Genomic DNA, 12,991 nt, shown 5'->3' on the forward strand with positions numbered 1-12,991 from the left:
TTGTGCTTAGGTGAAATGTATGTGACAGCCTTCCAATTTTGAGACCAAGTTTTTAAATGAGTGTGTTCAACCCACCAACCCAATAGATATTCTTTTGGTTTCAAATACGTTCAGATATAGTGTGACTAGCACTAATTCAGATATATAGACATATATAAACTTTTTTTCTCTCCTCTCGGTAGGAGCTTTTCTTCTCATCGTGGGTGATCAGTTTTGTTCCACTTATTAGGAGAAGTGGTATTCCCTTCCCATCACTACATACTGTGGTGAGTGGGAGTTGAGTTTTTCTTTTTCGTTTCAACTACCAGACACTTTTTCTGAGTTGCCATAGGAATTTATTTCCACTCGCATGGATTCAGATTTCGTAGACAGAATCCAGCGGATAAGCTTGACAGAGGAGGAGGGGGAAATCATAAAGGTTCGATCAGACAATCATGCGAAAGTACTCGAAGAATGCTCTTTGAGCCTGATGGGGCGTTTTCATACGACGAGACCAATAAACACTCGAGCTGCTAAGAATCTTCTCCAATCGGTTTGGAAATTTTGTCAAGACTTGAAGATCACTGAGGTTGGCGATGGCTTTTTTCAGTTTAAATTTGCTATGGAAAGCCAACTGAATTGGGTCCTAGAAAATGGCCCATGGAGTTGGAGTGCATACCAATCTGGGTACAGGTGTGGGGACTACCGTTCGATTTGATTACTGTGGAGGCTGGCCAAGATATTGGAGAGAGCATTGGGAAGGTAATAGAGGTTGACTGTAAGGCTATTGCAGCCAACCAAGCCCGTTTTCTTTGAATTTGGGTGGAATTGCCATTGAAGAAGCCAATCAAGAGAGGGGCTCCAGTTCTAAGTCCGGAGGGGGATAAAGTGTGGACCGCTTTCCAGTATGAGCGATTGGTTGGCTTGTGTTTCAACTGTGGGCTAATTGGACATGAAGCTAGGGAGTGCCACCATCCACTATCAAACACTGAGGAAGAAAAGCCTTATGGAGAGTGGCTCAGGGCTGGAAGCAGAGGGGCGAAGGATCCACGAGGGAAGAAGCAAGCAAGTCCACCACGACGTAAGGCGGAAAAAGCCAATGAACGAGCAAGGGATCAGCCACAACCACCACAAGATCAACAGATGGCTGAGGCTAATGGCACTGATGCAGTCCGAGGAACCGTTACACGAGGAATTAATTGTAACTGACAGCATGGAGAAAGGAGTAATTGCAAGCGCTGAAAATCATAATAGCGTGGATCACACACTTAATTATTCAGATATGGTAATGGGTAACGCAGAAGGGGAACACGAAACCGAGATTTTAGGAGGAAGTCTAGTAATTGTGCCGGTTACGTATTTGGAAAAAAATAATGAGGAGTCCTATGGTGCATCAAAAAATAATGAGGAGTCCTAGCAGCTGGGACAGATTTTAAGGTGTCACATGGCCTCACACGTGATATTCAAAAAGACCAAGAAGTTGCAATTCGAAAGTGGAAAAAAATAGACAGAGTCATGAAACAAAACAAACCGACCTAAGGGTGTTCAAGCGAAGAAAGGAGTGAAGTAGTGGGGAAAAAACGCAGGCTTGGGGCTGAGCAGAAGGAGGGTAACACAGCCGGGATGATCAATCATGCACAACAGTGGAGGTTGATGTCCAGCCCCGTCAAGCACAATGAAAATCATGAGTTGGAATTGCAGGGGACTTGAGAACCCCTGTGTAGGTGCAGTGCTCTCTCACTTGGTGAGGGAGAAAGCTCCCAATGATTTGTTTATGATGGAGACAAAACAAACAGTGGATGAGATGAGAAAAGTTCAAGCGGATTTACGATACGACAACTTGCTTGCTGTTCCTTGTGTTCGGAGGGCGAGTGGTTTAGCCATGCTTTGGAAGGATGAGGTGAGGCTAGATGTTCAAACCTTTTCCTTGAACCACATCGATGCTCATATCCTAACTGACCAAAACTCCCCTTGGAGACTTACAGGATTCTATGGCAAACTGGAGGAACAAAGGAAGCACGAATCTTGAGGTCTTTTGAAACATCTACACTCTAGAGATATAGTGTCGTGGGTATGTATTGGAGACTACAATGAAATTTTGAGTTCATCGGAGAAACATGGTTGTTGTCCAAGACACCCTAGGTTCATGGATGAGTTTCGGGGTGCATTGCATTTGCTACATTGTGGTTTAGTGGACATTGGTTACCAAGGTAATATTTTTACATGGAGAAATGGTAGACGGGTTGAAGCGTTTGTTCAAGAGAGGGTTGATAGGGCTTGTGCAACAATTGAATGGAGGGAATTATTTCCATAGGCAACAGTAAGGCATCTCCAAGCATCATACTCAGATCATGATCCAATCTTACTCACTCTACAGGGGGATACACATAATGGAAGAAGGAAAAAAAATTCCAAAGAGATTTGAAGAAAGATGGGCTACACATCCGGAGTGTGAAAGTATCATACGAGAAGCTTGGAATAGAGAAGCTCATTTGGGCAGCCCCATGTTTAGGCTATTCTCAAAAATAAGGGTATGCAAATCGGCCTTGGTAGCATGGAGTAGGAATATGAGAAGTTTTAAGAGAAGGCTAAAAGAAAAAGAAAGCGTCTTGGAGCAACTTAAGGCAAGGAATGATGCTGGCAATTTAGACATGATTCAAGCAGTTAAAGGAGAGATCAATGACCTACTATTTTAGGAGGAGCTCTCTTGGAGACAAAGATCACGTGCTATATGGTTACCTGCGGGTGACAAAAACACAAAATATTTCCATCAACGAGCCAGTCAACAACGTGGAAAAAAAAAATCACATTGAGGGTTTTATGGATGATTGGAGGCAGTGGTGCACATCAAAAGAAGAGAAAGGGTGGCGGAGGAATATTTTCAGAGGCTTTATACCACTACAAATCCGAATGTGATAAGGGAAGTTTTGGACATGGTGGATCAAGTTGTCACTCCTGCTATGAATCAAACACTTCTCCAACCTTATTCACCTGATGAGATCAAGCAGGCTCTCTTCCAAATGCACCCTTCAAAATCTCCAGGTCCAGATGGTATGTCTCCTTTCTTTTTTCAAAAATATTGGAATATAGTAAGGAGTGATATCATAGAAGCTGTGTTTTCTATTTTGAATTCGGGTAATTTCTTGAGAAAAATGAATTACACCCACATTGTACTCATACCTAAGATAAATGAGCCTAAAACAATTGCTGACTATAGACCAATTAGCCTTGCAAATGTTATCTCCAGATTGGTTTTAAAAGTATTAGCAAACCGGCTGAAATTGATCTTGCCAAATGTTATTTCAGATTCACAATGTGCTTTTGTGCCTAACCGCTTAATTACTTATAATACTACAGTAGCTTTTGAAGTTTTGCACAGGATGAGAAATAAAAGAACAAGGAGGAAGGGGCAGATGGCCATCAAACTGGATATTAGCAAGGCATACGATAGGGTGGAATGAGATTTTCTCAGGAACATTATGCTCAAATTGGGTTTTGATGTTTGGTGGGTTCAACTAGTGATGGAGACTGTTTGTATTGCTTCTTACTCGGTGCTTATTAATGAAGAGCCTAAAGATACATCAATCCATCTCGGGGTATGAAGTAAGGAGACCCATTGTTCCCTTATTTGTTTCTATTATGTGTAGAGGACCTATCCTCCTTGATTAGACACGCTGTTGCAACTCGAAATCTTCATGGGATTTTATCCAGCAATAATGGGGTATGCATATCTCACATTCTATTTGCAGATGACAGCTTCATTTTTTGCCAAGTTACTGTGACGGAATGCCAACGACTCCTTAGATTATTACGGTGTTATGAAGAAGCATCTGGCCAAGCAATTAATAGGTAGAAGACTTCTATTTTTTTCAGCCGTAATACAAGGCCCGATGTTAAAAGAAATATCCAAAGAATGATGGGGGCAAGAATTATGGAGGATTGTGAAAAGTATTTGGGTCTCCCAATGGTTGGTGGCAAGTCAAAGGTGAATACTTTTAGGGAGCTTCGGGAGAAAATCTCAAAGAGAGTCATGGGATGGAAAGAAAAATACATCTCAAAGGCATGAAGGGAAATTTTAATCAAAACAGTGGCTCAAGTAATACCCACATACACTATGGGAATTTTCAAAATCCCAAAGTCCTTATATGATACCATAAACTCTACTTTGGCAAAATATTGGTGGGGGCAGACAAAGGAGGAAAAGAAAATCTATTGGATCAATTGGTCGAAGTTATGCACTCCTAAACAAAAGGGTGGCATGGACCTTAGGGATATTCAAGCTTTTAATCTAGTTTTAATATCTAAACAAGCATGGCGCCTAATCCATAATACCCACTCTCTGTTTTATAGGGTGTATAAAGCAAGATACTTCCCAAATTGCTCTTTCATGGATGCAGCTCTTGGCCACAATCCCTCTTATGTTTGGTGGAGTTGGCTGGCAGCAAGGGAGATTATTATGGAGGGAGCGTGTTGGAAGGTGGGACATGGCAGAAATATTGAAGTATCAACGCATAAGTGGTTGTCCCACAAACCTGTGTTTCTTGGGGAGGCTCGGCCAAAAATGCTTGTATGTGAGCTGATGGACACTGAGACAATGCAGTGGGATAGGGAAATTTTTTTTTGACCTGTTTGCGTATAGAACTCGAATGGAAATCCAGTCCATTCCATTGTAGAATAACACAGCACGAGACAGCCTAATTTGGAAGGAAAATGGCAGCAACAAATTCACGGTAAAATCGGCATACCAGGTAGCATTGCAAATTAAGGACCAAGCACAAAGTGAGCACTCAAGGGCTAGGATGGATCGGCCAATATGGAAGAAAATCTGGAAACTAAATGTCCCTCCAAAGGTACTTATGTTTCTATGGCGAGCGTGCTCAAATATTCTGTCTACAAGGGGAAATCTGCATAGGCGCAAGGTGCAGGTAGAGCCAACGTGTGGGCTGTGCTGCCAGTGTACAGAAACTGTTGAACATGTGCTGTGGGAGTGCCTGTTAGCTAGGAACGTGTGGGCGTTAAGCAGCGGAAAAATCCAGAAATGCCCGAATGAGGCTCCAGAATTTTACTCCCTATTCAGGTTGTTGTTTGACAAACTTACTCCACAGGAATTAGAGCAGTGGGCTACGGTGTCATGGGCGATTTGGAACGCGAGAAATAAGTTCTGTTTTGAAAAAACCCAACGGCATCCAGAACAAATTCTACGAGAGGCTACTGGTTTTTTGGTGGAGTATCAGAGACTGAACGCAGCACAAGAGTAGAATGTTTGGTTTCTCTTTCCGTGTTCTGCTGAGCTCTACAATCAGTGTTTTGTCAGGCATATGGTTTTATGTGTGTAGTTTTGTTTGTCTAGGCCTGACGTAGTATTTTGATATAGTGTTATTTCCCTGATGTAGTTATCTATATGTGGCCCTCCTGACCTGCCCAGGATGCAAATGGCCAATTTTGTAATACTTTAGTTTTACTTTCAATAATATTTCTATCAGTTATCTCAAAAAAAAAAAAAACCCACAAACCCAATAAGTTAGATTCAATCCAATCCATCCTCACTCCTTGGATTGGATTTTTATAGGTTCATGAGTATTGTGGGTTCTAATTTTTTTTAAGGTTGGGACTGGGTTGACAAGATTTTCAATTCAAGTAATTTGATCTAATCATGTTATTAATAGTTTAAAAGAAAATACATTTTAATACTAGCTTTTTTAACTTCACCACATTTATAGTTTATAGCTTCCTATTTCAGGACTTAAGTGCACAAGAAAGTGATACCTTGAATATTTTTTGAATAAACATTTAACTTTGCTCATTTTCATGGTTTGAAACAAAACATTTCAAATAGTCACGCCCTTCTAATCAAAGTCCATGTGGTGCCCTTTCTAGTGGCATCTCATTTTCAAAAATTTGGCAACATAAGGTAAATAATAATGTTGAACTATTCCAACACTTAACCAAAATTTTCCCAAATGTTAGGTTAATTGTTGATTTTATGAGAGTTCACCCAATTGAATCTGATTTTGCTGCATGAGCATTCAATAGTGATGTTACAAGTTCCTCCGTTGTGTGAAAATTGACAATTAGCTAGGGCAAAATGGGAGATTTAAAAAAGGTATGACATTCAACTATACAATAATGGTTTAAAATAGAAAATGGTAGCTTCCTTTATCGTATCTAACATCTTGGTTACTATTCAAAAAGTTGTGTTTGGGGGAAAGAGAGTATATATGAAAAGAAAAGGTTGTTACAATTTATGGTAGAGTTTGATGTTACAATATGCAGAGTCCATCTTTGATTACTTTAAAAACAATTTTGAATTTTTTATTTCATTTAAAGCTTATCGATTTTGTTTCCTATTACAAATTTTGATGGACTGATGGATATCTTGTCTTCTTCCATCTTTTCTTTCCATTTATTTTATGTATTTTAAAATTCTTATTAGACCAGAGATGGGCTTAGACATGAATTTAAATATAGAGACTTCTTGCAATTATATATATATATATATATATATATATATATAAGACTTGGGCTTGCATTTTTAAAGGCTTTAGCCTTGGTTAAATATATTAATTTATAAGTATATATAAATATATGTTATGAAATATACATGATGGTAATTTTGAAACAGTACAACAGTATAGACTAGTACAAAAATATCTCTTTCCTTTAATTCGGTATGAAATGATCTCTATTGCTTAAGAGACATGGTCTTAACTTTATGGTTGTAGGATGGGCTTGCTAACTGAATCCAGAATTGCATGTAAAACAATTTGCTAATTTGTGGGTATTTATTATTGTATTTGCATTTCCTTAAAAATGGAGTGTCTTTGTTAACCAAAGCATGGGCATCAGTCACTATAGGTAGATTAAATAATCTCAAAACACTACTTAAATATTTAGATTAAATATTTGTGGTTAACCATTTAGTATAGGAAAAAACTTGTTTTACACTGTGATTTATAACTAAAAAGTGATTTAAAGTCATGTTTTCAAGTTATAGAGACATGGTGCATGTAAAACATACACTACCCTTTAGTGTAATTGGTAGCCCTTGTGAGTTTTGTGGTTGTACCTCCTTTTTTGACATGTCTCCATGCGGTACATTCTTGTGAAGGCGAGGTATGCAATCCTCAATCACCCAAGATGTGGTTTTAGACTTGAAATCAACGAGTCTTGGAGTATGCTAAGTGCTAACATCTCTACAAGAGAGATGAAGAATTCGTTACCTGGTTATTGGTCCAAGAACCAAAAAATGACTCCATGAAGATCCATGCACCAGACTAGGTCCGAAGTTAGGGTACAACTGTACAAGATGTGAAGAAACAAGTACCCAAGTCTGCCTAGTAGTTGGCCTTCATTAGGTTGTTACTTAATCGGATTGAAATGGAAGTCATTTAATAAGCTCTAAAAATGTGCATTTATGTCTACAGTGTAAAGTGTATCAACAGGAATGTGAGAAGAAAGCAATAAACACGGCAAAAAAAGATCAAGAGGAAAATAAGCATGCTAATAACCAATCATGTGGAAGAACATACAAGCATAGGATCATGACATCACTCAAACATTTAAACATATGAGCATGTGAATAGGGACATTCAAACATGTGAACATGATAAGCATGTGTATGTGTATACCCAATCATGTGAGTACACAAGCATGGGTACCAATCAAGAGTTATGGGATTACTTGAGGATGAGTGCTTAAGTCTTATGAAAGAAGAATATTAATTGAAGTGAAGCTTTTGTTAAGTCTTGGATGTCTTCCTTTATTAAAATTAAGTGATCTTGAATCTTGATTCCTTATTTATTATCTTTTATGCTTAATTAATCTTCAACTTTCCTTGAATCAAACTAATTAAATCTGAACATCCAAGTCTTTTAAGAATGAGATAATCTTTAGTTAAACATAATTCCTTATTATACTTTCAGTTTAAATTCAAGTTTGATTTAAATTACTCATTAAAAATCAATTGAATTTCCTTGTGTGAGTTGCCTTATTTGACTTAATGAATTAAACTTAATTGTAATCTTGAAAATACTTTTAAACTTAATTAATTAGACTTTAGAAATATTCCATCTTACTCCAACCATTAAGTGTCCATTTGAGAACAGCTTATCTAGTTTCTTGTTGAAATTTTTTTATTAAAAGTGTGCTAAAATATACTTGAACCCTGAACAAATTTGAAAAAGTGAGAAAATGTAGAAAAAAGTGAGGTTTTCAAAAACCGTACATAAAAACTAAAAGCTAAAACTCATGTCAATTAGGCTCTAAGTCTTGAGTGATTAATCCCTTAAGGAAAGATTTGATTCTTCAAATTAATCTTTAAATCTTAGTCAATCCTTCTTGAAAGATTTTAATTGTTAAGAGACTTTCTTCATTCGAAGCTTTTAATTTGAAAAATCAATTTGAGTTCAAATTCCATATCTTAACACTTTTAAATTAGGAAATTATATTCCATTAAAGTTTGATTGCATTCCTTAGTTGATTCTCCTAATTACTTAGACAATTTATTAACCTAAAACTAAATAGGAGATTTTATGGAAAAGGAAAGAAAGAATTAATTACAGAATTAAGATATTTTTGGTATTTTAGGTTTTAGAAAATACGGGCTAGGATTTTAAAGTGAGGATTTTGGAGCCTAGCCTAAGTTGGAAAGGATGGAGGAGAGTGATAGTTGATTTTTGGTGGATATTGGTTCCTATTACAATTGGGGAAATATGTTGAATATTAAAAGGGGAGTGAGGTGGGATTTAGGCTCATTCCCACCATGAGAAAGGTGCATGGTGGGGATGAATCTAAATTCCAGCTTATGCTTATCCTCCAACAATTGCTTCTGGAAGCTTCTACAAAATTCTACACCTCTCTAGTTCTCTCCACCCTCACCCCCCCTTCTCCCTCCTCTTTAGGATCCCATCTTTGAGTAGCTATTTAGAGGTATTCTGAAACTCTTCTTCATTCTTTATATCTTTGAAAAGGTTTGGATGTCTACTTTCAACAACGGTTCTAGCCTTATTCGATTTGGAGCAGTTGTCGTAGAGATATTCCACCCAAAAGAGAGCTGATGTAGCATAGAAATTTACAAAGCTGGTTTTTTGCCTATCTTGTGAGTGTAAATATCTTCCAATCCAAAGATGATATTGTCGAGCTGCTTTTTAAGTGGTGTATATAATTGATCATACTTCAATAAAGTTTTATCTTTTTGCATCAATTGTGAGTGAATCAGTACAGTTTCTTGCACAAAAGACGCCCCAAAAATTAGTTTTTGACCTAAAAAATAATACTTCGTGCACTTTCTTTCAAATTTGTGAACTTAGTTTATGGTTTTGCTGACTTCTATTTTGATCAAGTAAGATGTTGGAAAGATTGTGATGTCTATTTTCTAAATATGCTTGATTTATTGTCCAAATCATTCGAATTAGCACGTTGGAGCTGGCTTTGGAAAATAGTGGAAAAATCATGTATTAACATAGAGCACACACATTCACCAAGTTTTTATATTATATTCTAAGGCAAAAAGGGATGTTGATGAGCTTAGATTGACTCACTCACATAATTAACTAACCACCTCTAACATGTGTTTAGCTAGTGCATAGAGACGAGACGTTTTGTCATTTGATATTATGGATTAATGTGTCTTACTCTAATAACAAGCATAGTCACGAACAAAGGCTTGGAAACTTTATTATTGATGATGCATAGTCACGAACAAAGGCTTGGAAACATTATTGATGATGGAAACAACAGTTGAAATGTTGAATCAGTTCTAAAGATAAGCACTCAATATCTAATATGCACCATGAAATTGTGAAGATATTTAAGAATGTGATATGTATAATAATAATAAAATTTGAGTACAGTACCGTAGGTGCTGTTTCTTAGGTTCCACTCTTAGGATTCAACTATGTGGTTACTTAACTAAAAAATACACTTCTATTTTATGAGAAAAAATTCACATGACAGAATTTTAAGAGGGGAGCCTAAGGAATAGCATCTAAGTACTACACCTAAGTCTTGCCCATAATATTATTAGATCCAAATTCAGTGAATTAAACTTTTAGGATAAAGTTTTCTCCAAAAAAAAAAAAAAAAACTTTTAGGATAAAGGGTAGTTTTAACATTTACTAAACCCTCATAAAACTCCGAATGTGCAAATTCTCACAGTCGTAAACCTAAAATACCAACAAAAACTGCATGGGAAACAGTGATACTAAATACATATGTATCGTTGGTTCTTCACAAATTTGCATTTTCCAGCTGGATTCGTCTGTGCTGTGAATTTATTAATTCCAGGCTTCTTTCATAATGGTTGTCCAACTCTGTTGCTTCCTACACAGCCATCTCTTTCTTTTGCATTTGGTTGGATAACTAATGTTCTTTATTTATTATTGTCCTCGACTTTCGATGTAGACAATGATAAAGTAATTGCACCAGTTTGCTTATAATTGAGTCTGTATATTTCTCCTTAGTTTTTCAATGCAGAGGTAGGTCACCAAAGGGTGGATGCTAATTAAGTCCTAGTTCCTTGCGCGTCAGGGAACAAACGAATTTGAATGGGAAAGGAGGAATTAAACCAAAAGCAGTGAGAGAAGCATTTGAGGAGGCAAGTATATAAATTCACATTAAGCTGCAATACTAGGCAGTTATCAACACCTTCCTCAAAAAAGAAAAAAGAAAAAAGGTAGTTATCAACATTCAACACCCAAAATTTATTTTCCTTCTTCCCATGAGGCAATAAATGCAATAGATATATTGGTGGATCAGAAAAGAAACACTTCAGCAGGGTGTACTTTAAGTCCTCTATTTTTTTTTTTTTTTTTTTTTTGTTGACATAATCAATCAATGAGTATGTTTTATTTAGAACACCTTAAAGTTAATTAAAGTATTTTTCATAAAATGTGTGTTTTTCTATGTTTACATTATATGCGTAACATATTTGACACGTAATATTTATAGAGGAAATTTATTGCCTTTTGTCAACAATAATTGCATGGGTAAAATTTATACTGGTAAAATTTTTTTGGTCTGATGCATTCAAGGCCCATTTTATAGTATAGACAAATGAGACAGCCACTTGATGACTCACAGTTAAAAAAGGCCCACAAATTTTAAGGAACAGAGCTATTTCTTTTATTGTAATAGTATTAATTAAGTCCAAATATTAGCCAATAAATAAAATAATATTTTTTATCAAATGAAAAATAAGAAAAAAAAGAGAAAAAAAATGCTACGTTTACAACATTTTTCACCACAAATTTGAAATGATTGGTTGTTACTGACAGTTATTGGTAAGTAAAGAAGTAATTTTAGTGGTGGGTTCAAATTATAACAAGTAACAACTTAACATTTATGATTTGTTATGAAAATGTTGTGAGCGTAGTATATCTAAAAAAAAAAAAAAAAGAGCAATACACAAAAAATTTCATAACATTTTTCACAATAGTTAAGTTGATAAACTATTCTATTAATTCTCATATAGATTCACTACTAATATCAAGTTTTTACTTATTACTATTAATTTGCCACATCATAGAAGTGAAGTTGTCAAATTTTTTGTCTATAGATTTTCTATAACAAAAAATTATATGTGGTTAATTAGTAACTTTGCATCTAAAATAAGAGAGTAAAGTTTAAGTAATATTAATTTTTTTTAAAAAGTCATTTAAATATGTAAAATGTCACAATTCAATTTTTTCCTTAGGCCCTCAAATACATCAAACCGCCCATGAATACATTATGTTTCTTAATTAAATTTTAATGTATAGTTACATTAAATTTAATTCTTCTTCTCACAATTTTCTTAAAAAATTCTCATTGAAAAAGTTAATGTTATTTGTGTTTTATTGGTCGATAAAACTATGTGTTTCAATAGAAAAATCTAATGTATAATATCTAAATGAATTCTACTTAATTTTCATCCATAATAGTTTATGTTAGGGTCATGTGTTTTGCTTTCGTCAAACCATGTCAAATTATTTGTCTTTTATTGAAGATCAAGTTAAAGACATAAAGTTTGCTAAAAAAAAGGTTAAGAAAAACACTTTTTCAGTACTTTTTCAACATGTACCTCGATAGCAACTCAATAGAAACTCGATACATCTCAATAGAAGCTCAAAACTTACTGTCTCCTCAATAGAAGTCTCGAAATAGGCTCGAGCACTCAAGCATCGCAAATTAGCAAAAATCAACTACGCGAAAAAACCCATAACTTATTCGTTTAAAACTTGAATTGAGATCCATTTAAACAAGTATTTAAAGGACATCATAAGCCATCTATTAAGAGGATTTTGAGAGAGAGAGAGAGAGAGAGAGAGAGAGAGAGAGAGAGAGAGAGAGAGAGAGAGAGAGAGAGAGAGAGAGAGAGAGAGAGAGAGAGAGAGAGAGAGACTCTGTTTATGCTGCTAGGGTTTTGTAACCAAGTTTTCTCTATTTCACCAAACTAAATAGTTTCAAAGTAGATTTGAAAATTCCATTGGTGAAGAAGCTAAAGTCATAGCAACCACCATAGACTTGCTACAATGAAGAAAAACTTTTAAGAGGTTCTTGAAGTCAGTTGGAGGTTCCAATTGTGATTGTGGGTGGAGCATTCATATATTAAAAAGTTTAGAGATTCTGAAACGGTAGAAGGTTTCTACTATAAGTTTATCTACTGGGATTGTAGAGTTTAGGGACAAAAGTTTTGTACTAGATCTAAAACTTCTCTTTATTATAGTGAATTGCTTTTTGGGAAAGTTTTCCCCCAAGGCTTTTACTATGAAACTAGTTTGTTTTGTTGGTTTTCATGGGTCATCATATCTTATCTTATTTACTATTCTGCTATGCATGATATTGATATTTGTTTGTTTGTACAAGAATTATTCATAGTAGATCTAATTAACAAGTTGGGTTTAAAACTTGTTAATTCTATCAATTGGGGATTAAATTTCCTAATAGTTTATGCCAAGTCCGAAGTGGTTGCAAAGGAAATTACATTTCATAAAATACCGTATGAAAAAACATCCCTGTGGTACGTTATTATACT

The sequence above is a fragment of the Quercus lobata genome, chromosome 4 (assembly GCF_001633185.2).
Source record: "Quercus lobata isolate SW786 chromosome 4, ValleyOak3.0 Primary Assembly, whole genome shotgun sequence".
Classification (NCBI taxonomy): domain Eukaryota; kingdom Viridiplantae; phylum Streptophyta; class Magnoliopsida; order Fagales; family Fagaceae; genus Quercus; species Quercus lobata.